Genomic DNA, 25,152 nt, shown 5'->3' with positions numbered 1-25,152 from the left:
CAACTTGGCTGAAAGTATTCACATGTTTGAAAAAGAAGGGTATCTATAAGACAATAAAAAAGAACCTTAATTTTGCCATTTTAGACTGTTTTTTTCATGCTCTTCAGTACTCTGCCAGAGAGACAGACACACACTACATCGAGAGAGACAGATACAGCAGACAGACAAAAGGATCAGGTTTGGTGGCGAACAGTCCTAAACAACTCCAGAGGTGCTTGTAATCACCCAGGTTGCACATGCAAAGACAGAATACACACACACACACACACACACACACACACACACACACACACACATATATATATATATATATATATATATATATATATAGAGAGAGAGAGAGAGAGAGAGAGAGGCTCAGTTAGTAGGCAGGCCCATTACAAAGCAGGTAGAGTTGTAGAGGTGCACCAGGATGAAGAGACAAATTCAGAGAGACAGAGACAGTGAGATTATGAGATACACAGATACAGCAACAGTGAGTGACAGAGATTTAGAGATGAAATGTCACACAAACAGACAGAGAGACACACAGAAAAATCAAGACTTAGTGTAGGCTGAGATTAGTGAATACATGGTCCATGCTAGGGTCCTAACATAGGCATGGAGGATGCAGTCTCTGCCTCATTAACTCTGTCTTTCTGTTGGCATCATTTGGTGCACCCAAATACATGCAGTCCAATGATCTTTCAATCTAATCTATGATATGGACTTTACAACTTCCAGGAAGAAGCTACCAGGCAAATCTCAACTTTTATTCAATTATGTGTGTCTTTTGATTTTCTTAGTCCTTGATGCACATCTTGAGGAATATGACATTCCTCCATAAAGGCAATGGACTGTTATTCCATGGTAACAGTAACCAGAGGGATCCTTTAACCATAAAATGCATTTCCTATCGGCAAGGCTAAAGAACGCTCGGTGATCCCATTCTCAACTCAGAGTCAGCTTGAACTCCTGGACAAGGGCAGAGCTAAACACAAACTAAAGCTTGCTATGGAGACTGAACCCTGAGCAATGAAACATGAATCTTAGAATGACCATGAACTACAAATTTTCTCACATGGTTTGAGAGGCTGACTGGGGAGACAGAGATGAAGAGGCTCATAGGATGAAAACAGATAGCAGATACCAGAGAAGAATTTGAAGGTAACAGACAGAATAAGACATCAGGAGTGCATAGGAACCTGTCTTTTAAAAGGGTCCTATAACCCTGCCTGTAGACTTAGTAGTCATGGAACCCTGGACTGAAGAAGTGCTGGGTGAATGAATGCACCCTTAGAGGTGTCATGGGCAGGTAGCCAGATGCCAGGATCTTTCATTCCCAACTTCAGTCATTACAGAAATTTGGGTTCTTTGACATGGTAACTTAGGGTACAATGACATGGAGTTCCAAAGCCTGCTTCTTCTTGATGAAGGAGCATTGAACATCTTTGGTGGCCCTGAGTGTGAAGGGGTACTACCACATCCTGGAGTACCTGGTTGCTCCACGGATTTCCAGAATGTGTGGCACTGTTTAGGTCATTCTAAGCCTCAGCAGATGCCAGCAGTTTAAGAGATTAACTTTAGTTTAGAAAAAAATATTTCTGAAGTCCTGGAGACAGGGGGTTGCATGGTCAGATGAGTGATGGATTTCACAAGCAAAGGTACCAGATGAGGAGGAAAGGAATCTGGGATCATTGAGGGACTGAAAACTATTCATCTGGAGTTAATCTTTGGACCTTTTTTCATGTGTCTCATTTAGCTACCAGGACCTTAGGTAATACTTTTGTTTTATCAAAAACGTAAATAGTAGACACATCAGCTGCCTTTTTAAAATAGAAGTTACTTGGCAGAAAGAACTCACAGGTTTGAAAAAGAAGGCTATCTATAGGACAATAAAAAACATCTTTTTTTTTCCCATTTTAGACTTGTTTAACATGGTCCACAGTACTCTGATGGAGAGAGATACACACACACAGCTAGAGAGACACATACAGACAGGTAGACAAAAGGAACAGATTTGGTAGAGAACAGTCCTCAGCAAGTCCAGAGCTGCTTGTATTCATCCAGGTTGCAGATGCAAGCACAGAAGGCCAGAGAGAGAGTGAGAGACTGGGAGAGAGAGAGATACAGAGAGAGACAGATAGAGACAGAGACAGACAAAGAGAGAGACAGAAAGAGAAAGAGAGGTTCAGTAAGCCCGTAGGCCCAGTGCAAAGCAAGTAGAGTTGTAGAGGCCCATCAGGGTGAAGGGACATATACAGAGATACAGAGACAGTAAGAGACACAGATACACAGAGAGAGCGACAGGGAGAGATAGAGAGTTAGACATGATGTGTCAGACAAACAGCAGAGAGACACAAAGACATACCAAGGCTTAGTGTCGCCTGAGATAAGTGAATATGGAGGATTCTCTCTGCCTCATGAACTCTGTCCTGCTGCTGACATAATTTGGTGCACCTGATTACCTGAAGTTCCATGATCCTTCAATCTAATCTAAGATTCGGAATTTAAACTTCCTGCAAGAAGCTACCATGCAAAACACAGTTTTGGTTCAGTAATGTTTGTCTTGTGATTTTCTTGGTCCATTGATGCACATCTTGGGGAATTTGACATCTTCCATAAAAGAATTTGAACAGTTTTTCCATGGTAACAGTAACTGAACATATCCCATAATCATAAGATGTATTTTTTACTGGGGAGCTAGACGAAGGCTTGGTACTCTGGAACTCAGAAATCAGAGTCAGACTTAACTCATGGTCAAGGGCAGAACAAAATGCCTGAACATTCAAGTCGAGACAGAATTCCTAAAAGAGGAGGGAAGAAACTGCCGAAGTCATAGTGCTGAAAACACAAATGATTCAGGGAATGTGATGTTGGACCTCATCTGTGGAATACAGACCAACCTGAAGGGATGTCTCACCGTTTAGTCAGTCTAAGAAAATGACCTCTGCAGTTTCCCTCTCACCCAAGCATGGACATGGAGAGAGGACACAGAGAGAGAACCTTCCTGACTTTCTCAGCAATAGTCTTGTTCTTTATTTTACATTGAAGGGGAAAGTAAGAAATGGAAACTGAACACTGAGCAATGGCAGACCTACTTTAGAAATTTCATGAAGCAAGGATTTCAGACGGGGGGAGAGTATGAGTTGGGGAGACAGGAGAAGAGTCACAGGGGGTCAGAGGAATAGCAGAGAGCAGATAAATGACAGGAAGTGGATAGTGAGGGTGAGAGAGAAAAGTAGAGAGAGAGAGAGAGATTCTCAGTTAGCAGGCAGGCCCAGTGCAAAGCACATAGATTTGTAGAGGCCTACCATGGTGAAGGGGCATATACAGAGAGCAAGGACCAATACACGATATGCGAGTGGGGACAGAGGGAGGGGGCATCCTCCTGCAGGTCCCAAGTAACTCACGTGAGCCCCCCTCCGAACGAGGATCATAGTTCGGCGGATGGACTCTGAACTGCCTGTGAGAGTCTGCCTCCGAACTCGGATCCTGGGCTGGCAGATGTAGGCAGAACTACCACTGGGACTCAGCGTGTCAGAGCCCACCTCTGAACTTGGATTCTGGGCCAGCATATGGATGCAGAACTGACACTGGTCCTTGACGAGTCAGAGCCGTCTGCCAAAATCGGATCAGGAGCAAAGATCACTGGTATAATATGACTCTAAGCAGTGACGACGAATGGAACCAGAATTATCCCCTGGCTTACCTGGATGGTCACAGAATTGCTTGTTGGACCCTGCCACTGAATCAGATCCTGGGTGTGCAGATGGAGTCTGAACTGCCAACGGTTTTGGGGTGCCAAATCCCTGCACAGAACTTGGATGCAGAGAAGGTAGATAGATGCAGAATTGCCACTGGGTCTCGGCATCTTGGAAATACTTCTGAACTTGGATCTTGGGCCAGCAGATTGATGCAGAAATGCAACTGGGCTTTGGATTGTCAGAGCCCACTGCAGAAATTGGGTACAGGAAAAGAACTATCTATTGTACCTGTGAGAGATTTTCTCCCACTGCTACTTGAAATGGCCCGACCTTTCTCAATGTGGGGGACTTCTTGAGGCCCCCCCTGGGGGTTTCTCCACCTTAATGGGTTTCCTTGTTTGTACTGTGTCGTTCCATATTCATTGGTCCAGTGTCTACCCTTAACTTCTACACAATCTTCTACGCAATCCAGAAGGCAGTGGCCTTCCATATGAGGCATTGCTAGAACTTATTTGTCTACAATTTCTCTTAATATGTTCCATTTTACCACAGTTGAAACAGCTAGGTACCTGGAGCCTTCGTGGTCTCCAGGGGAAGGCTCTTTCTACCCAAGATTCTGGTTAATAGTAGTCTTAAACTCTAGCTTCTTGGTACCTATGTTGACCTCTGTAAGGTGCTTCTCCTTTCTAAGCCCTTACATCCTTACCTCTAGAACTTTTAATTTCCTGTTGCCATTTTAAACCTTTGGAGATGGCTTCTCCTACCCAAGCTCCAGTATCTTGTACATTATAATAAATGTTGGCTTCATACAAATCCATTCTTCTAGAAGAGCTGATCTGATCTTTAAAGGCAAAAGTATTCTTTTGCATATTGGGTTTGAATATTCATAAGCTGTTGTATATATAATTGATTGTCTTGTTTCTGGATCTGTTACCTATAATGCTACTGCTCTAGTTAACCTTTGTAAGAAGTCCTGGAACTGTTCTATAGGTACCTGTTCTATTCTGGTATAAGCTTCTAGGCATTCTCCTGGCTCAGGAACCTTATCCCAGGCATTTAATGCTGCTTTCCTGCATAGAGACAGTATATCGTCATCATATTCAGTCTGAACCTGTGGTCAGCTTAAATACCGTGACCAAGAAACTTATCTAGAGGGGCTTCAAAACCTTCCTTTATTCCCTGACTCTCAAGGAGCTTTGCCTCTTCCCTTGCTAATGCCTCCCATTGGATTTGGCATGAATTCTCAAGTACAGCTGCTACCAATCGTTCCAAATCTGTGGGTGTCACCCTGTTAAAGGTTGCCCATGAATGTAATAGCTGTTTTACATATGGGCTATGGAGACCATATGAGACAACTGATTCTATAATATTCTTAAGTTCCTTCAGCTCTATATGTTGCCATTCATAAGCCATCTGTCCATGAGGGTGTTTCTTAGAAGCTGGCTTTTCTACCATGGTAGCTGGGTACAATAATGGTCTACAAGTACCAACCTTACAAGAATAGTCATGATACTTGGGAGGAGTGGGTGCCTGGGATTGGAGTGATTCTGTTTCTGAGGCATCCCAATGATCTTTAAGCCTAGTAATGATATCCTCATGAAAATTTCAATCTCCTTAATCATAAAAGATTCTAAGCATGTTAGTGAATCTGTAAATTGCTCTAACTGCTCATTTACATGTTTTTCTAGGTCTTTAATATATCATCCTTGTTTTTGTTTGCTGTTTTGTTTTTTTTTAAAAATGGAGTGTGATGGATGTCTCTACAATTTTGTTCAAAGGACTACACAACCTGGAAAAGCTGTTGCTGCTATTGATGCATAACATATTGCCATTATTGCTCTTTTTATATAAACATAAATATATAAATATAAAAGAAACAGAAAGAAATGCACTCAGAAAAGTATAAAAGCACATCCAAAATAAAAAAAAGTACCTTAATTTTGCCATTTTAGAGTGGTTTGGCATGCTCTACAGTACTCTGACAGAGAGTCAGAAATACACAAGTCAATGGAGACACATACAGAAAAAATACCAAAGATCAGCTTTGGTAGAGAACAGTCCTGAGAATGTCCAGAGCTGCTGGTATTCATCCAGGAAGCAGAGGCAAAGGTAGAAGGCCAGTGATAGAGTGAGAGTCTGGGAGAGAGAGAGCAAGATAGATGGGGGGTGGGGCCTCAGATAGCAGGCAGGTCCAGTGCAATTCAGGTAGAGCTATAGCAACCCACCAGGGTGAAGGGATATACACAGAGAGACAGTGACAGTGAGTGATAGAGATTTAGAGATAACAATTCAGACAAACAGAGGGAGACACACAAACAAACCATGGCTTAGTATAGGCTGAGATAGGTGAATACCAGGTCCACGGGTAGGTCCTCTCATACTCAAGGATGATGCTGTCTCTTCCTCATGATGTCTGTACTACTGCTGACATGATTTGGTGCACCCAATGTATCTTCATTCCAATGATCCTTCAATCTAATCTAAGATATGGAATTTAAACCTTCCTGGGAGAAGCTACCATGCAAACTCAAATTTCGTTCAATAATGTGTGTTTTTACATTTTCTTGGTCCATTAATACACATCCTGGGGAATAAAGTATTCATCCTTAAAAGCATTTGAACAGTTTTTCCAGGGTAACAGTAACTGGAATAATGACTTAATCATAAGATGTATTTCCCATGGGCCAGTCCGAAGAATGCTTGGTACTCCCAATCTCAGAACTCAGAGTCAGCTTGAACTCATGGGAAAAGGCAGAACAAAATGCCTGAACATTCAAGTCGAAACAGAATACCCATTATTGGAAAGAAGAAACTGTCGAAGGCGTAATCCTGAAAACACAAATGATTCATCGAATGTAGTGTTGGACCTCATCCTTGGGATAAACACTGACCTTAAGGGGTGTCTCACAGTTTGTTCAGTCTGAGAAAATGATCTCTACGTATTCCCACACATCCAAGCATAGGCATGGTGAGAGGTCACAGAGAGAGAACCTCCATGGCTTTCTCAGCAATAGTGTTGGACTTTTGTGTACGTTGAAGGGGAAAGTACTAAATGGAAACTGAACACTAAGCAATGGAAAACCTACATTTGAAATTCCATGAACCGAGGATTTCAGACATGGTGGGAGAAGGTGAGTTGGGGAGAGAGGAGAAGAGACGAAGTGGGTCAGAGAAATAGCAAAGAGCAGATAGCAGATAGGAAGTGGAAGATGAGAGGGAGGGGGTGAGAGAGAGAAAGAGAGAGAGAGAGAGAGAGAGAGAGAGAGAGAGAGAGAGAGAGACAGAAAGAGAGGGAGAGATAGAATAAGAGAGCATAAGTGACTCTGAATCTGTCTTTAAATAGGTCCTTTAAAGCAGCCTGCAGACTTAGTAACCCTGAAAGTTGTACTGAACAGAGTACTGCCTGAGTGAGTGATTGAGGGCATCACGCCAGGTGCCTTGGACAGGCCAGGCTGATGCCTGCAACTTTCATTCCCACTTTCGCTGAATTCTGAATGTTGGGGTATTAGAAATTGCAATTTAGGGAATAAGAATATTGAGTTCTCTAGATTGCATCCTGCTGAAGTTGGGCATTGACCAATATGGGGGACCTTAGTATATTGTGGTACTACCGCATCTTGGAGTATCTGTTTGTTCCTTACTTGGACAGGCCAGGTAGCACTCACTCAGGTCTCCTAGACCTCAACAGATGTCAGCAGTGTAGGAGGTGAATTTAAGTGTAGAAACAAAAGTGTTTCTGAAATACTGTATCACAGCAGTGTATGAACAGTTGATGGAGTGATTCGAGAAAGAGAGATCCCAGATAATGATTAAAGTAATCCAGAAACATAGAGAGGCAGAATAATATTTTTCTGAAGTGCATCTTTGTACCTGTTTGCATGGGTACCATTTAGCTCCCTGGAACTTACAGGGATGTTTTGGGTTTACCAAAAACATAAATTGAAGACACATAAGCTGCCTCTTTAAGATAGAATAGACTTGGCTGGAGGCATTCTCATTTTGGAATGGGAAGGGTATAATTTGGACAATAAAAAATCACCATTAATTTGCCATTGTAGAGATGTATAGCAAGCTCTTCAGTACTCTGACAGAGAGACAGACAGACAGACATACACACAGACAGACAGACACACACACACACACACACACAGAGAGAGAGAGAGAGAGAGAGAGAGAGAGAGAGAGAGAGAAATGGACAGACAAATTCTCAATTTAGGTCGAGACCATTAAAGAAGAAGTACACCTTCATTTATTCACACAGGGTGCAGAGACAAAAACAGAGGACCAGACTGAGAGAGAGACAGAGACTTTGGTTTAGTGTACCAGGCAAACACATTGCAAAGCATTTAGAATTATAGACTCCCACCCAGGGTGTAGAGACATACACAAAGAGACACAGTGAGAGACAGAGATACACAGGGACAATGACAGAGACAGTGAGTGATAGAGAGAGTGTTAGAGAATGAAATGAAGACAGATAGACAGTCCAACACTTTCTGTAATGTAGGATAAGTGCATTATACTTCCAGAGGCAGGCTCCCAAATTATGCATAGAGGAAGCTGTCTATGCCTAATGAACTCTGTCCTGCTGCTGACATCATCTAATGCACCCAAATATCTGCAGTGTAATGAACTTTCAATCTAATCTAAGAAATGGAATTTAAACCTTCCTGGAAGAAGCTAACCAGGAAAACTCAACTTATGTTTTACAATAAAGTGATACCTTTCATTTTCTTAGTCCATTGATGTACTTCCTAGGGTATTTGACATTGCTCCACAAAAAGGCATTGAACAGTTTTTCCACATTAACAGTAGCAGCTAGATTCCCTTAAACATAAGATGTAATTCTAATGGAGGTGGCTGAAGGAGGCTCGGTACCCAACATCTCAGAAGATGGAGTCAGCCTGAACTCATTGATAATTGTGGAACAAAAAAACCCTGAACCGTAGAGATGAAACAGGGGTCAGAACAGTGGATGGAAGTCTATCTTGTTAGATACAAGAATAGCTACCCCAGCTCGTTACTTGGGTCCATTTGATTGGAGTATCTTATCCCAACCATTTACTCTGTGGTAATGTCTGTCTTTGAATTAGAGGTGTGTTTCTTGTATGCAGCAGAAGGATGGATTCTGTCTTCATATCCAATCTGTTAACCTGTGTCTTTTTATTGGCGAATTAAGACCATTAATATTGAGTGATATTAAGTTCCATTCAGTGTTCCTTCTTTTTTGTTTTTTGTTTGTTGTTGGTACTGGTATTGTGTGTGGATTTATCCTGCCTTATATTTTGTGTTATTGTAGAGGATGATTATCTACTGCCTATGTTTATGCGAGTGTAGTTAATTTTGTTAGGTTGGAGTTTTCCTTCCAGTAATTCCAGTAAAAAATATCTTGATTTCTCCATTTATAGTGATTGAAAGCTTTGCTTGGTATAGTAGTCTGGGCTGGCATCCATGTTCTCTCAGAGTTGGTAAGATATCTATCCAGGTCCCTCTTGCTTTCAGTGTTTCCATGGAGTAGCCTGGTGTTATTCTGATAGGTTTGCATTTATATGTTACTTGGCCTTTTTACCTTGCTGCTCTTAATATTTTTTCTTTATTCTGTATGTTTGGTGTTTTAATTATTATGTGACGAGGGGACTTTATTTGTGGTCCAGTCTATTTGGCGTTCTGTATGCTTCTTGTACTTTCATTGGCATGTCTTCCTTTAGGTTGGGAAAGTTTTCTTCTATGATTTTGTTGAATATGTTTTCTGCACCTTTGAGTTGGGTTTCTTCACCTTCTTCTACACTTATTATCCTTAGATTTGGTCTTTTCATGGTGTCCCAAATTTCCTGAATATTTTGTGTTATGGATTTGTTAGACTTCAGATTTTCTTTGCTTGACAAGTTTATTTCCTCTAGCTTGTCTTTAGCATCTGAGATTCTGTCTTCCATCTCTTGTATTCTATTGGTTATGCTTGCATCTGTGGTTCCTGATTGTTTGCTAAGCTTTTCCAATTCCAGCATTCCCTCAGTTTGTGTTTTCTTTATTGTCTCTAATTCAGTTTTCAGGTACTGAACTGTTTCCTTCAACTGTTTAATTGTATTTTCTTGCCTTTTTTGCTTTGCTTGATTTCTTGCATCTTTTGGTTTGTCTTTTCTTCCATTTCTCTGAAGAATTTTCTGATTTTCTCTCTTAGGTTCTCTATCATGTCAGTGAAGTTGTTTTTAAGGTTGCTCTCTTCTGCTTCTTCTGTGTTGGGATGTTCATGTCTTGCTGGTGTAGAGTCCCTAGTCTGTGGTGGTGTCATCTTGGTTTTCCTGTTGTTGGATGTGTTCTTATATTGTCGTCTTCCCATCTCTTGTTCCAGTGGGTAGAGTTGGTGTCACTCCTTTCCTGGAGTGTATGGGTCTGGTGTTCTCTTCAGGTGTGTGCAATTGCAGGTAGGTCTGAGGCACTTGTTCTGCAGGTGGGTGAGGGCAGCACTTGCACAGAGATGTCAACAAACTCTGGGTTGCTTGGTCCTCAGGGGTCGAGTCATCCTGTCGAGGATCGCTGGGCAGGGTTTTCCATTATGGGCAGATAGAAGTTGGGCCCAAGTCAAAGGGTTAAGCATCTCCCCTCTGCACTCTCTGCATTCTGTGGGGCCCAGAATGTCCCAGCGATCTCAGCAGTGACAGGATCCGAGGGTCTTCAGGGACCAATTCATTCTGCCTGCAGATCTCAGGGAGGGATTAGCCAGGGCTGGCAGGCAGAATTTGGGCCCAAGATAGTGTCCGAATCAGCTCACCTCTGGACTCTCTGCACTCTGTGGGGGCCGGGAATGGACGAGCAATCTCAGCAGAGAGACTTCTTCCTTTTGATTAAGGGTAATTAACCAACTTTGGGGGAGAATAGTGGTGTACTACTACTTCTTGGAGTAGCTGATTTCTCCCTGGATTTCCAGAATGTGTGGCACTGTCTGTGGCTTCCTAATAGTTTTCAGATATAATCAGTGGATGAGATGTGGTCAAGTTTATAGAAGAAAATATTTCGGAAGTTCTTTTGTCAGAGGGCTGTATGGTCAGATGAAGGAGGGTTTTCCCCAGGAAAGCTTCCAGTTGAGGAGGAAAGGAATCCGAGATCATTGAGAGGCTGAATACTATTTTTCTGGAGTGCATCTTTGGACCTTTTTGCAAGGGTCCCATTCAGCTCCCTGGAAATAACAGGAATACTTTGGATTTGCCAAAAGCATAAATTGGAGAAAATCAGCTGCCTCTATATGATAGAATTCACATGGCTGAAACAAAGAAGAGTATCTTTAGGACAATAAAAAGCACCTTAATTTTGCCATTTTTTGAGTGGTTTGGCATGTTCTTCAGTACTCTGACAGAGAGAAAGTCCCATACATAGTGAGAGAGACACATACAGACCGACAGAGAAGAGAGAGGCTCAGTGTAGCAGACAGGAATACTGTAAAGCAGGAAGAATTGTAGAGGCCCACCAGAGTAATGAAATATATAGGGACAGACAGAGACATTGAGAAACAGATATACACAGAAGCAGAGACAGTGTGTAATGGAGAGTTAAGGACTGAAAAGTCAGTCAAACAGACAGAGAGACACACAGAAAAACCAAGGGTTAGTGTAGTCTGAGATATGTGAATACCAGTTCCAGAGGTGTTTTCCAATATACACATGGGTATGCTGTCCCTAACTCATGAACTCTCTCCTGCTGCTGACATAATTTTGTGCACCGAAGTAGCTGCATACCAATGATCTTTTTATCTAATCTAAGAAATGGAATTTTATCCTTCCTGGAGGAAGCTACAATGGAAAACTCAACTTTTATTCAGTAATGCATGTCTTTTCATTTTCTTAGTCCATTGATGCACATCTTGGCATATATGACCATCATCCACCAAACCATTTGAATAGTTTTTCCATGGTAACAGTACCCGAAAGGATCCCTTTAATCATAAGACGTATTTCCCATGGGAGAGACCGAAGAAAGCTTGGTACACCCGATTTCAGAATAAGAGACAGCATGAACTCATGGACAAGGGCAGAACAAAATTCCTGAACGTCCAAGTTGAGACAGAATTCCTAAGTTAGGAGGGAAGAAACTGCCGAAGGTATAATGCTGAAAACACAAATGATTCAGTGAATGTGGTGTTTGACGTCATCCTTCGTATACACACCGACTATAATGGATGTCTCACTGTTTGTTCAATGGTTGAAAATTATCTCTGTGGTTTCCAATTCACCCATGCATGGGCATGAAGAGAGTTCACAATCGAGAGAGACCCTCCCAGGCTTTCACAACAAAAGTGTTGGTCTTTTGTTTACATGGAAAGTGAATGCCCACTATGGAATCTGAATACTGAGCAATGGAATACCAGCTTTAGAAAGTCCATGAACCCAGAGTCATCTGACACCAACGATCTGCATTCTGGACCGAGTTTGGCCATGGGATCTGACACACTGCACACCCAGAGACAGTCCTGCCCTCATCCGCCTGCCCAGGAAGGACAGAAGCTGTTTCCAGTTCCCTTTCATCACTGCTCAGAGTTATTTGACACCAGCGACCTGTGTGCTGTACCGAGTTCAGTGGTGGGTTCCGACACACCATGATTGGTGACAATTCTTCCTCCAACTACTGGGCTGGTGGAACAGGCACTCCTGAACACTGCTGCTGCCCGGAGAACACTGACACCTCTATCCTTGAGAAGGGGACTGACATCAGAGATCTTTTTGCATCTACCAGAATAGTACCTTGGTCCCATACCCACCAGGAGAGCAAGGAACTCCTGTTACACCAACCAGAAGAAAGGATGAGGAAAGGACAAGGAAAAAGTAAATTCAACAACAGAAAACCCAATATGACACCACCGGAGACAACGACCCATACACCAGCAGGACCTGAACATCACGATGCAGATGAACCAGAAGATAATTGTTATTCTTTTGTTTAAAAAGAAGAAAAGAGAAATGCTGAGACATGAGACATAAGACTATAAGTTATTTATAAGTCCCGGCAGAATGGGGAGACTAAGAAGAGGAACAGGGGTAAATGGATGACCGCCACAGCCGGTAGCCATAGAGAGACAGAGCGAGAGCATAGGTGGGGGACAGAGTAGAGTGGGGGAACAGAGAGCACAGAGAGCGGGAACAGAGAGCGGGACAGAGAGTGTAAATGATCAGGGGGCTATCTTTTAAAAGGGTTCTCTACACCTGCTTGCAGACTTAGTTCCCATGGAACCTTGGGCTGACCAGTGTATTGCCTGTTTCACCAGGTAACAGGGGCATGCCAGCATAATGCCTGAACATTTCATTCCCACCTCTACTTATTATTAAAAAAAGGTGGGGTGTTTAGACATTGCAGGTTAAGGAATAAGGGCGTCGAATTCTTAAGACTACTTCCTGCTGACATGGGGGCGTTGACCATCTTTGGGGGACCCGGGAAGGTTGGGGTGCTGCCATGTCCTTGGGTAGCTGGTTGTTTCATTGCAGTCCAGGCTGTATGGAACTCCCTGGTGCCTCTTAGACCTGGCAAGATGTTGACAGAGAAGAAGACAAGGTTTGAGTTTAGAAAAAAATTTTTCTTAGGTCCTGTCATTTGAGGGGAAGATTGTAAAATGAGTGAGGGGTTCCCGAGGAGTCCTAAGATGAGGGAAGGGAATCCTGGGACCAGGGAAAGATTGAATATTACCTGGAGTGAACCTGACCTGTTTGAATATGATCCGGCTCCCTGGAACTTACAAGAATCCTTAGAGTTTGTGGAAACATAAGTATTAGACATGTTAGAAGCAACTTGGCTAAAAGCATTACCATTTTAAAACACACAGATTTTTTAGGACAATGAAAAGCATCTTAATCTTGACCTTGTAGTTATGATCCTATAGTGGTATTGTAGAACTGACTATGAACAGTAGCATGAGAAATAGAGAAATCCAGAACATATTTCATTTTTTTTAATGTCTCAACTCATTTTATCATCATTTAAGCCTTTTTATCCTCAGGCCTTCATAACTACATTCTCAGACTTTTATACATCTTAGACTTTCCTATCTTTACATAGATAAACCCCAATACCTGTTACTGGAATCTGTTTTGCTTTAAGCTGGCAAGACAACCAGTCATCAAAAGCATCAGAGTTCTTGAGAAGGATAAGATTTTACCTGAATCAATGATTAAAGAATAACAGAGACTTGCCAGCAGGCTGTATGGACAGCCACCCCAAGGTCCTCCATCCATAGTAGTGGGCTGCAGGACATCTGCCTTCTTGATGATAGCATGTGACCTGTGGATTAGAGACTTTGGGAAGACTCGCCTACCGTTGGCCGAAGCAACGCCGGGAAAGTCGATTCCGTTGTCCTCTTGTCCAGGGTCTTGAATACTTTGTAATAGTTGTGGTGAAGGGCAGGGTTGCTCAGTGACCAGCGTTGTCACTGACTTGAGATGAAGTTTCTTCAGTTCCCATCAGTCTTCTCGGAGGAAATGGGGTAGGACCAGCATCTGGCCTATCTCTCTGTTATAAAAAGCTTTTTAACAAAACATTTTAAATGTCATATTCTCTAGATCTCTGAGCATTTGAGGGCTGTCATCTGTTTAGTATCTCAGCAGTTAAAAGTTTGCCTTTAGTTAGAGAAAAATCCCTTTTTGTAATAAAAGCTGTACCTTTGTAAACGGCTTATAGGATAGACTGAGTGGTATAAATATTTTGTTAGTTTGAAATAGACCTTTATGATTTTGAACTTTCATCATCATTTAAACATACATGAGTTAAATTTAAGTTGTATAGACTTGGCTTATATTTTAAGTAAAGGTAGATTAGAACTTTATGACTTTAAATGTTTACCATCATTTAAAGATATATAGCAATTTAGAAATATGAGACTTAGTATACTTTAATTTGAGTTGTACATAGAGCTAGATAAGTATAAATTTAAATTACAGGTACAGAGACAAGCAGCACTGGATAACAGTAAAGGGGGAACCAGAATGTAATCTCTGACCCATACATTGTAGCAAATGGACAGGAGATTTAAAGGGAGAGAGTAGATTTAAACAGATGGCCCTGGATAGGCACAGTATTTAGTAAACAAGCCACGAACAACAGAGCCAGTGAAAGAAGAAATCATAGACAAAAAATAAAATAAAAAGCAAAAAGATCAGGCAGAAATCAAAAATCAGGCAGACAGGTTTGCTGGCATAGGCCGCTGGAGCTGGGTGTGCCTACAGGTAGGTCACATGACCAAAATGGCGGGGACTGCAAGCTGCTTTTGTCTGTTTACCTGCTTGTTGGATGAAACCAGAAAAGTTCCTCTATGCCTTTCCCATGGGTGAGGCAAGTGGAAAACCGGCATAAAGCTCCTCTCTGGTTGCAAGTCTGCCCGTGGGAGTTGCCAGGGGTCTGGCCCCGAAGGGGACACAGCTATCCCAAAATCAAAAAGTGACCCAGTGGTCCAAATTGAAAAAGCAAAAAAGCACCGCTCCTGGAGCAGGATCCCATGCCTGACCTTCAGGAAATGCACCCAACAAGTGAAAGAAGAAATAAAAAGCAAGATGTCAGGTGGCAGTGCTTGCCTGTGCAAGTCACTGAACTGAGTGGGTAGGCCTAAGCTAGGTCACCTGGTTATGACCAAGATGGCAGCCCCCAGTTTAGCCCATGTGTTTGAGATGGCGAACCCCGTAAGCACATTCTCAACTGCCAGAAAAATTTCAAACTTAATTCATGTGAAAAAATGAAAACCAGCAAACAAACAAAACTCCCAGAGCATCTCAAGCAGACATCGTCATCCAAGAGGAAACACAGTAAGAGAAAGAACAAACAGAACAATGAGGGAAATTCCCACGTAAAAGAAAGTTCCCACTGGGAGGCAGAACTCCGCTCATTTACCTACTTGCTGCCAGTAACAGAAAGATCCTGTAAAAATGTATTTCCCGTGGGCAAGGCCAAAAAATGGCAGAGATTGCCCTATCTGAGAGCACCCGGCCTGAAACCGAAAAATGGACCCAGAGTGAACAGTGCTGGGTCTGCCCCTTGGAAATGGTTCTGGGTATCTAACCGAATTGCAGCAAATAGGCAGATCAGTGAGTTCAAGAGATCCTTAGTTGGAAAAGTGTCAAGTTGAGTTCCAGCATGTCAGACTGCTGCAGGCAGGAGGAAGTGCGAGGAAAAGCAGAGATGGAAGTGGGTTAGGAGTTTAGATTTTAGGATCTCTGAGAGTTCCCATGCTCCTGGCAGGAAAAGTTACAAAGAAAGACTATCCCACCAGTTAGCTTTGAGAGAGGGTCTACGGAGAGAGCCTAAACCAAGTAGGGTGCCAAAATGTTATTCTTTTGTTTAAAAAGAAGAAAAGAGAAATGCTGAGACATGAGACATAAGACTATATAAGTTTATTACACGGCCCGGCAGAATGGGGAGACTAAGAAGAGGAACAGGGGTAATGGCTGACCGCCATGGCTGGTCGCCATAGAGAGACAGAGCGAGAGCATAGATGTGGGACAGAGTAGAGAGGGGCAACAGAGAGCACAGAGCGAGGGAACAGAGAGCGGGACACAGAGTGTAAAAGGGCAGGGGCCTATCTTTTAAAGGGGTCCTCTGCACCTGGGTGCAGACTTAGTTCCCATGGAACCTTGGGCTGACCAGGGTATTGCCTGTTTCACCAGGTAACAGGGGTAGGCCAGCATAATGCCTGAACCTTTCAATAATGACCTTAAAAACATATTCAGAAAAATGATAGAGGACCTCAAAGAGGACATGAGAAAGTCCCTTAAAGAAATTGAAGAAAATAATAAACCTAAAAATACAAATCTCTTAAGGAAACATTTCAAGACCTAAAAACTGAAATAGAGATAATAAAGAAAGCACAATCTGAGGGAATGATGGAAATAGAAAAGTTGGGTAAATAATCAGGAACTACAGATATAAGCATAATCAATAGAATACAAGAGATGAAAAACAGAATCTCAGGAGTTGAGGACACACAATAGATTCATCAACCAATGAAAATCTTAAGTCCATCAAATCCCTAATACAAAATATCCAGGAAATATGGGATATCTTGAAAAGACCAAAACTTAGCATAATAGGTATAGAAGAAGGTGACAAAATCCAACTCAAAGCACAGAAAACATATTCAACAAATCATAGAAGAAAACTTTTCCCAATCTTAAAAAAGACATGCCAACCAAAATACAAGAAGCCTTAAGAACACCAAATAGACAGAAACATAAGAAGGTCTCCTCCCTACCTAATAATCAAAACAACAAACATACATAACAAAGAGAAAATACTAAGGGCAGCAAAGGATAAAGTTCAATTACCTATAAAAGCTAACCTATGAGAATGACACCCGATTTTCCATGGAAACTCTGAGAGCCAGAAAGAAGGTCATGGATAGAAATCCTACCTACACTAAGAGTTCATGGATGCCAGCCCAGACTATTATGCCCAGCAAAGCATTCAGTCATTATAGATGGAGAAATCAAAATATTCCATGACAAAACAAGATTCAAACAATACATATCCACCAATCCAGCCCTACAGAAAGTTCTGGAAGGAAAACTGCAACCCAAGGAAGTTAACTACAACCAGAAAAATATAGGCAATAGATAAACCCACTTTACCAACTGCCAAATAGAAAAAGGGATAGAATCCCACACATAATTTCAATATCTATAGATAATAGATATCTATAGAACATTCCATCCAAATACAAAATAATTTACCTTCTTTTCAGTGCCACATGGAACCTTCTCTACAATCGACCACATACTTGGCAACATACAAAACGTCAACAGGTACAAAAAAATTGAAATAACCCACTGTGTCATATCAGATCACCATGCTTTAAAATTAGAATTCATCATGAACATGAAATACAGAAAACCTACAAACTCATCGAAATTAAGTAACGCACAATTCATGGGTACATGAAGAAATAAAAGAGGAAGTTAAAGATGTCCCAGAATTCAATGAGAATTCAGACACAACATATCCAAACCTCTGGGATACTTTGAATGCAGTGCAAAGAGGAAAGTTCATAGCACTAAATGCCCACATGAAGAAACTGGAGAATAATCACAGTACAGAATTAACTGCACAACTGAAAGATTTAGAAAACAAAAAGGCCAATACAACCTGGATGAACAGACGCCAGGAAATAATCATACTGGGGGCTGAAATCAATATGATGGAAAATAGGGAACAATACAAAGAATCAATATAACAAAAATTTGGTTCTTTGTTTAAATCAACATAATAGACAAACCTTATCCAAACTTACCAAACAACAAAGAATGAACAGGGGGACATAACAACAGACACAGTGGAAATGCAGAGAAACATCTGGTCATATTTTGAAAACCTATATTCCTCAAAATTTGAATATCTAAAGGAAAAGCACAATTTACAGGAGAGATTTCACTTACCAAAATTAAATCAAGAACAGTTAAGCAACTTAAATAAACATATATCCCCAGAATGAAATTGAAGCTGTCAACAGAAGTCTCACAACCAAAACCAGCCCAGGACCAGATGGCTTCAGTTCATAATTCTACCATGAATGCAAGGCACATCTAATACCAATTCTCCGCAAAGTATTCCACATAATAGAAGCAGAAGGGTCATTACCAAACTGTCTTTAGAGGCTTCAATTATGTTGATAACAAAACCACCCAAAGACACAAATAAGAATGAGACTACAGACCAATATCCCTCATGAAAATTGATGCAAAAATTCTCAATAAACTGTGGCAAATAAACTCCAAGAACACATCAGAGAAATCATCCATCACAATTAAGTAGGCTTCATCCCAGGGATGCAAAAATGTGTTGAAACAGGAAAATGCATCAATGTAATCCACCATATAAACAGACTGAGGAAAAACACTCACATGATCATACAACTAGAAACTGAAAAAGCCTTGACAAAAATCCAACACCCCTTCATGATAAATGTCCTGGAGAAATCAGGGATAACAGGAACATACCTCAACATAATAAAAGCAATATACAGCAAGCTGACTGCCAACATCAAATTAAATGGAGAGAAATTTAATGCAATTCTTCCAACATCAAGAACACGACATGGCTGTCCACTCTCTCCAAACCTCTTCAATATTTTCCTTGAAGTTCTAGATAGAGCAATAAGACAACAAAATGAGATCAAGGAAATATAAATCGAAAAGGAAGAATTAAACTCTAACTATTTGCAGATGATATGGTAGTCTACGTGAGACCTGAAAAACGATACCAGAGAACTCCTACAACTGATTAACCCCTTCAGCAAAGTGGCAGTATACAAGATTAACTTTAAAAAATCTGTAGCCCTACTATATACAGATGACACATTGTTGGAGAAAGAAATCAGAGAAACATAAACCTTTATAATTCCCACAAACATCATAAAACACCTTGGAGTAACACTAACCAAAAAAAGTGAGAGACATGTATGGTAAGAATTTTGAGTTTCTAAAGAATGAAACTAAATAAGTTACCAGAAAATGGAAACATCTCCCATGCTCTTGGCTAGGTAGGATCAACATGTTAAAAATGGCAATCTTGAGAAAAACAATTTTTAGATTCAACGCAATTCCCATCAAAATCCAAAGTGGGAAATTACCAATAAGGAGCCAAGTAGAAATATAAGGTTGTTTAATAGGGAAAAGTCTTACTTACAGTGCGACATAGCCAGCAGGCATGGCAGCAGTCTGTACATCAAGCAGAAAAACAAATCCAAAAGTGAAAACCCCACCACTTGAGCATCTCAGTCTATGTCAACCTGACAACACCCTCGCAGGCATGATCAGGCACATCAGTAGCCAGTCCCTAAGTAGGCATGGCTACAGCTTCCCCTACAATTCCCCTTTGAGTCTAAAAGAGAATTAAAATTTACAGTGTAAAGTATCCAAAATTAACAATCATAAAGGTGAAATATAAGAAGATACAATATAAGTAGGCTTGTGAGAGAAAAGGTAACAGGAAGAAATAGAGTAGCTGGTTGTGGTGGTGCACACCGGTAGGATTTGCTAGAGGAAGCTGAGGCGGGCAGATTTCCAGACTGAAACCCTGTCTTGGGGAAAAAAGAAACAAGCAAAGTAAAAATAAAATAAGAAAAAAGCCACATAAAGATGCAAAATACAGAGAGAATCTAGATAATATATGCCATATTGTTGTCTTTAAATTGATTGTCGAGGAAGGACTTACTGCTGCTAAAATACATTTGATTATAAATACTGCTAAATTAATCCAACTTATACATTTTAAAAATGCTCTAACTTCAAAATTTAAGTTTAAGGAAAGGCTTCTTAGAAATAAAGGTTTTGCTTACATTTCCACAGAAAATGAAAAGCTGTGGATTCCTTCCAGACTAATATAGTTTGATCAAGCAGACCCCTTGAAGCTGAGAAGATACAACCTTACAGACTACAAAAACAATGACTTGGTCAAATTTCTATGTTCATCATGTTCCTAATGGTGTGAACATCTACCCTAATCAGCATTAAGCAGTTTAGAAGGAACGATGAACAAGTACCCAAATATTGCTTATAAATGTTTGTTTTCATTTAAATGGGGTTATTTATAAATTATAATGAGCATAGTCAATCTCTTTTTAAACAAAGACAAAAAGGGAAATAGTATATAGGAATGAATACTTGTCATTGGTATAGATTTTCATTTATTGATACAACTTTAAGGTCAATTTTGTGATATGTTTTTCTCCTCATTTTTAGGTATTGTGTTTATACAGATCTTTTAAAATGATATGCATAATTAAATATGGGTTACATAGTTACCTATAATAGTCAGAATTTATAATTAGGTTAGTTCGGTTTTCCAGACATAGAGATGTATTTGAGATGGTTAGGTATTCTTCAAAACTTTCAAAGACCTACAGAAATATGGCATTTAAATGGTTTAGGGTTTTTCTTGGCAGTGAGACACAACTGCTCCTGGCACACCAATTACATCCAAAAGGAGGATGGGCATTGAAGAAACTCATTATGGAGTTTGATTTCAACATGGCAAGATTAGCCATTGGGCAACAAACTGCTCTTGCCTGGACTGTTTGTTGCTATATAAACTGGACATGCAGGACCCACAAGAAAGTGACTGCTGAACTAACAAAACAAGAAAGTACTGAAGAATTCCTGTGGAATATGGAGAATTGTGCCAGACACACTGTGGCCTATAGGCTGAAGATGGATGCCCCAACGTTACAGAAGAACTTTGGTAGCCAAATTACAGAAGAACTTTGGAAGACTGTCCAGGTAGCAAGATGTCTCTCTCAATAATAGAGTTTATATATTATCTTTCTGAGGTCTTTGATAGAATTGAAGACAGATAGTTATGGTTATAGTTTTCTCCAGTTATTATAAAAGATAACTTATCTTTATTTTTATTTAGACAGAAAAGAGGAGATAATGGGTAATGTACTTCTTTGTATGTTTATCTTATTGATTGTTGAATAAAATACTGTTTGGCCAATGGCAGGAAGTTAGACAAGACTAGGAGTCAAAGAGGATTCTGGGAAATGTAGTAGAGAAGTGGTAAAACAGGCGGAAGTGTCATAGCAAGGAGACTCACATTTACAAGGAGAAAGCAGAAGAGTCCCCACTATTTCTGCTTCATCTCCAACAGCAACAGGATGTGAGCCACTGGCAAGGAGGGATGCCAATAAGGCTTAAGATAAGTTAAGTCTTATAAAATATATAGATTTGTGATAATTAAGACTATGCTAACAGAGGAGAATCCTAGTAATTGGCCAAGCAGCTTTGTACCTAATATGTCTCTGTATTATTTTGTCCATTCCGGAGGCGGGCAGAATTCGGGCGACTGGCAGAGACCGCCCACATGGCAATATGGCTCAGTCGGCTTTGGCAGAAATATTTATTGTAACAAAAATCCCAACACAATTCTTCACTGACCTTGAAAAACATTTCTCAACTTTATATGGAGAAACAAAAGACCCAGGATAGACAAAACAACCCTATACAATAGAGGAACATCTTGATGCACCACCATCCCTGACTTCAAGATCTATTACAGATCTATAGTCCTGAAAACAGCTTGTGATTGGCACAAAAATTGACAAGTAGGCTAATGCAATAGAGTTGAAAATCCTGATATTAACCTCACACATATGACCACCTGATTTCTAACAAACAATCTAAATATATACGCTGGAAAAAAGAGAATATCTTCAACAAATGGTACTGGCATAACTGGATGCAAACATGTAGTCGACTACAGATAGACGCAAACCATTAGCCCCGCAGAAAACTTATGTCATAATGGATGAAAGACCTCAACATAAAAGCAGCTACACTGAACCTATGAGAAGATAAAGTGGTAAATACCCTTGAATTAATTGGTACAGGAGGCCACTTCCTGAACATAACATTAGTAGCACAGACACTGATATCAACAATTAATAAATGGGACCTACTGAAACTGAGAATCTTCTGTAAGGAAAAGGACACTGTCAGCAAGAAAAAACAGCAGCACACAGACAGGGAAAAGATAATCACCAACCAATCTGATAGAGGGCTGATCTCAAAAATATACAAAGAACTCGAGAAGCTATTCCCCAAAACACCAAACAATGCGAATAAAAAGTGGAGTAGAGAGCTAAATAGACAATGATTAATAGAGGAATTTAAAATGGCTGAAAGACACATAAGAAAGTGTTCAACATCCTTAGCCATCGGGAACTGAAAAACAAAACAACCCTGAGATACCATCTTACTCTTTAGAATGGCTAAAATCAAAAACACCAATGACAGTTTATGCTGCAGAATAGGTTTGGAAATCATTATGGCTGGTGGGAGGGACAATTTCTACAGCCACTTTGGAAATCATTATGGCGACTCATAAAAAAAAATGGGAATGAGTCTACCCCGAGATCCAGCAATTCCACTCCTAGGCAGATACCCAAAATAATCACATTCATATAACAAGGACATCTGTTCAACCATGTTCAGAGCAGTACTATTTGTAATATCCAGAAACTGAAAGTAGCCTCTAGGCATCTATGCCCCTCAACCAAAGAATGGATGGAGAAAAGATGGTATATTTACACAATGAAATACTACTCCTCAATAGCAAAGACAGAAGGCAAGACAGTGAGAGAGAGAGAGAGAGAGAGAGAGAGAGAGAGAGAGAGAGAGAGAGAGAGAGAGAAAGAGAGAGGGACAGAGACAGAGACAGAGACAGAGACAGAGACAGAGACAGAGACAGAGAGTGGGGAATGAGAGAGGCTCAGATAGCAGACAGGTCCAGTGCAGTGCAGGAAGAGATGTAGAGGCCCACCAGGGTGAAGAGACATACACAGGGAGAAAGTGACAGTGAGTGATAGAGAGTTAGAGATGGAAATTCAGACAAACATGCAGTGAGACATACAGACAATACAAGGATTAGTGTAGGCAGAGATAAGTGAATACCAGGTTCACACATGGTTATTATCATTCTCAAGGATGATGCTGTCTCTACCTCATGAACTCTTTCCTGCTTCTGACATCATTAGATGCACCCAAATTCCTGCAGGCCAATGATCCTTTAATCTTATCTTTGATATCAAGTTTAGACCTTCCTGGAAGAAGCTAACATGCAAAACTCAAATTTCATTCAGTAATGTGTGTCTTTACATTTTCTTATCCATTGATGCATAACCTGAGGAAAATGACATTCCTCCATAAAAGCATTTGAACCGTTTTTCCAAGGTATCAGTAACGGGAAAGATGCCTTAATTATAAGATGTATTTCCATGGGCAAGGACAAAGAAGGCTTGGTACTCCCGATCTCAGAAATCAGAGTCAGCTTGAACTCATGGGCAAGGGCAGAACCAAATGACTGAACATTCATGTCTACACAGAATACCTAAAATTGCAGGGAAGATACTGTGGAAGGCATAATGCTGAAAACACAAATGATTCAGAGAATGTGGTGTTGGTCCTCATCCTTGGGATATACTCCAGCCTTAAGTTTTTCTCACCCTTTGTTTAATCTGAGAACATGATCTCTGCGGATTCCTGCACATCCAAGCATGGGCATGGGGATATGTCACAGAGAGAGAACATCCATGGCTTTATCAGCAATAGTGTTGGTCTTTTGTTTACATGGAAAGGCAAAGTATGAAATGGAAACTGAACCCTGACTAATGGAACACCTACCATAGAAATTCCATGAACTGAGGAATTATGACAGGATGGGAGATGGTGAGTGGGGCAGACATGAGAAGAGATGAAGAAGGTTAGAGAAATAGCAAAGAGCGCATAGCAGAGATGAAGTGGATGGTGAGAGGGAGATGGAGGGAGAGAGAGAGACACACACACAGAGAGAGAGAGAGAGAGAGAGAGAGAGAGAGAGAGAGAGAGTATAAGATAGCAAAAGTGGATCGGGATCTCTCTTTTAAAGGGCCCTTTATACCTGCCTGCAGACTTAGTAACCATAAAACCTGGGCTGAACAGACTACTGACAGAGTGAGTGCATCATGCCAGGTTCCTTGGACAAGCCAGCCTGATGCCTGCACATTTCATTCCTACTTTCCCTGAATACTGAAAGTTGGGGTGTTAGAAATGGCAATATAGTGAAAAAGGATATAGAGTCCTCAAGATTGCATCCTGTTGAAATAGGGCATTGGCCATCATTTGGAAACTAAGAATGAGGTGGTACTACCACATGCTGCAAAATCTGTTTGTTCCTTACTTGCACAGACAAGGTAGCACTCACTTGGTCCTCCTAGACTTTGCCAGATGTCAGCAGTGTAGGAGATGAAGTTAAGTTTTGAAACAAAATTATTTCTGAAGCCCTGGTATCACAGCAATGAATGGACAGATGATGGAGTGATTCACCACAGAGAGATCCCAGATGAAGAAGAAATGAATCTGGGATCATAGAGCGGCTGATTAGTATTAGTTTACAGTGCATCTTTGGACCTGTTTTCAAGGGTCCCATTCAGCTCCGTGGACCTTACAGGGATATTTTGGAATTACCAAAAACATAACTTGGAGACGCATCAGCTGCCTCTTTATGATAGAAGTGACTTGGCTGAAAGGATTCTCATTGGGGAATGTGAAGGCTATCTTTTACACAATAAAAAGTACCTCAATTTTGCCAGTGAAGAGAGGTTTAACATGCTCTTCAGCACTCAGACAGAGAGACAGACAGACAGACAGACAGACACACACACACACACACACACACACACACACACACACACACACAGACACACACACACACACAGAGAGAGAGAGAGAGAGAGAGAGAGAGAGAGAGAGAGAGAGAGAGAGAGAGAGAATGAGAGAAGGACACATACAAACTGACAGAGAAAAGCTCACTTTAGGTGAAGACCAGTCCAGAACAAGTAGAGCTTCAGGAATTCACCGAGGTTGCAGAGGTAAAAACAGGACCAGACAGAGAGAGAAACAGAGTCTTTGGCTTAGTGTAGCAGGCAAACACATTGCAAAGCATTAGAATTATTGAGTCCCACACAGGGTGT

This window comes from Cricetulus griseus, unplaced genomic scaffold (assembly GCF_003668045.3).
Source record: "Cricetulus griseus strain 17A/GY unplaced genomic scaffold, alternate assembly CriGri-PICRH-1.0 unplaced_scaffold_4, whole genome shotgun sequence".
NCBI classification, from domain to species: Eukaryota; Metazoa; Chordata; class Mammalia; order Rodentia; family Cricetidae; genus Cricetulus; species Cricetulus griseus.
Note: the sequence above shows the minus strand (reverse complement) of the source record.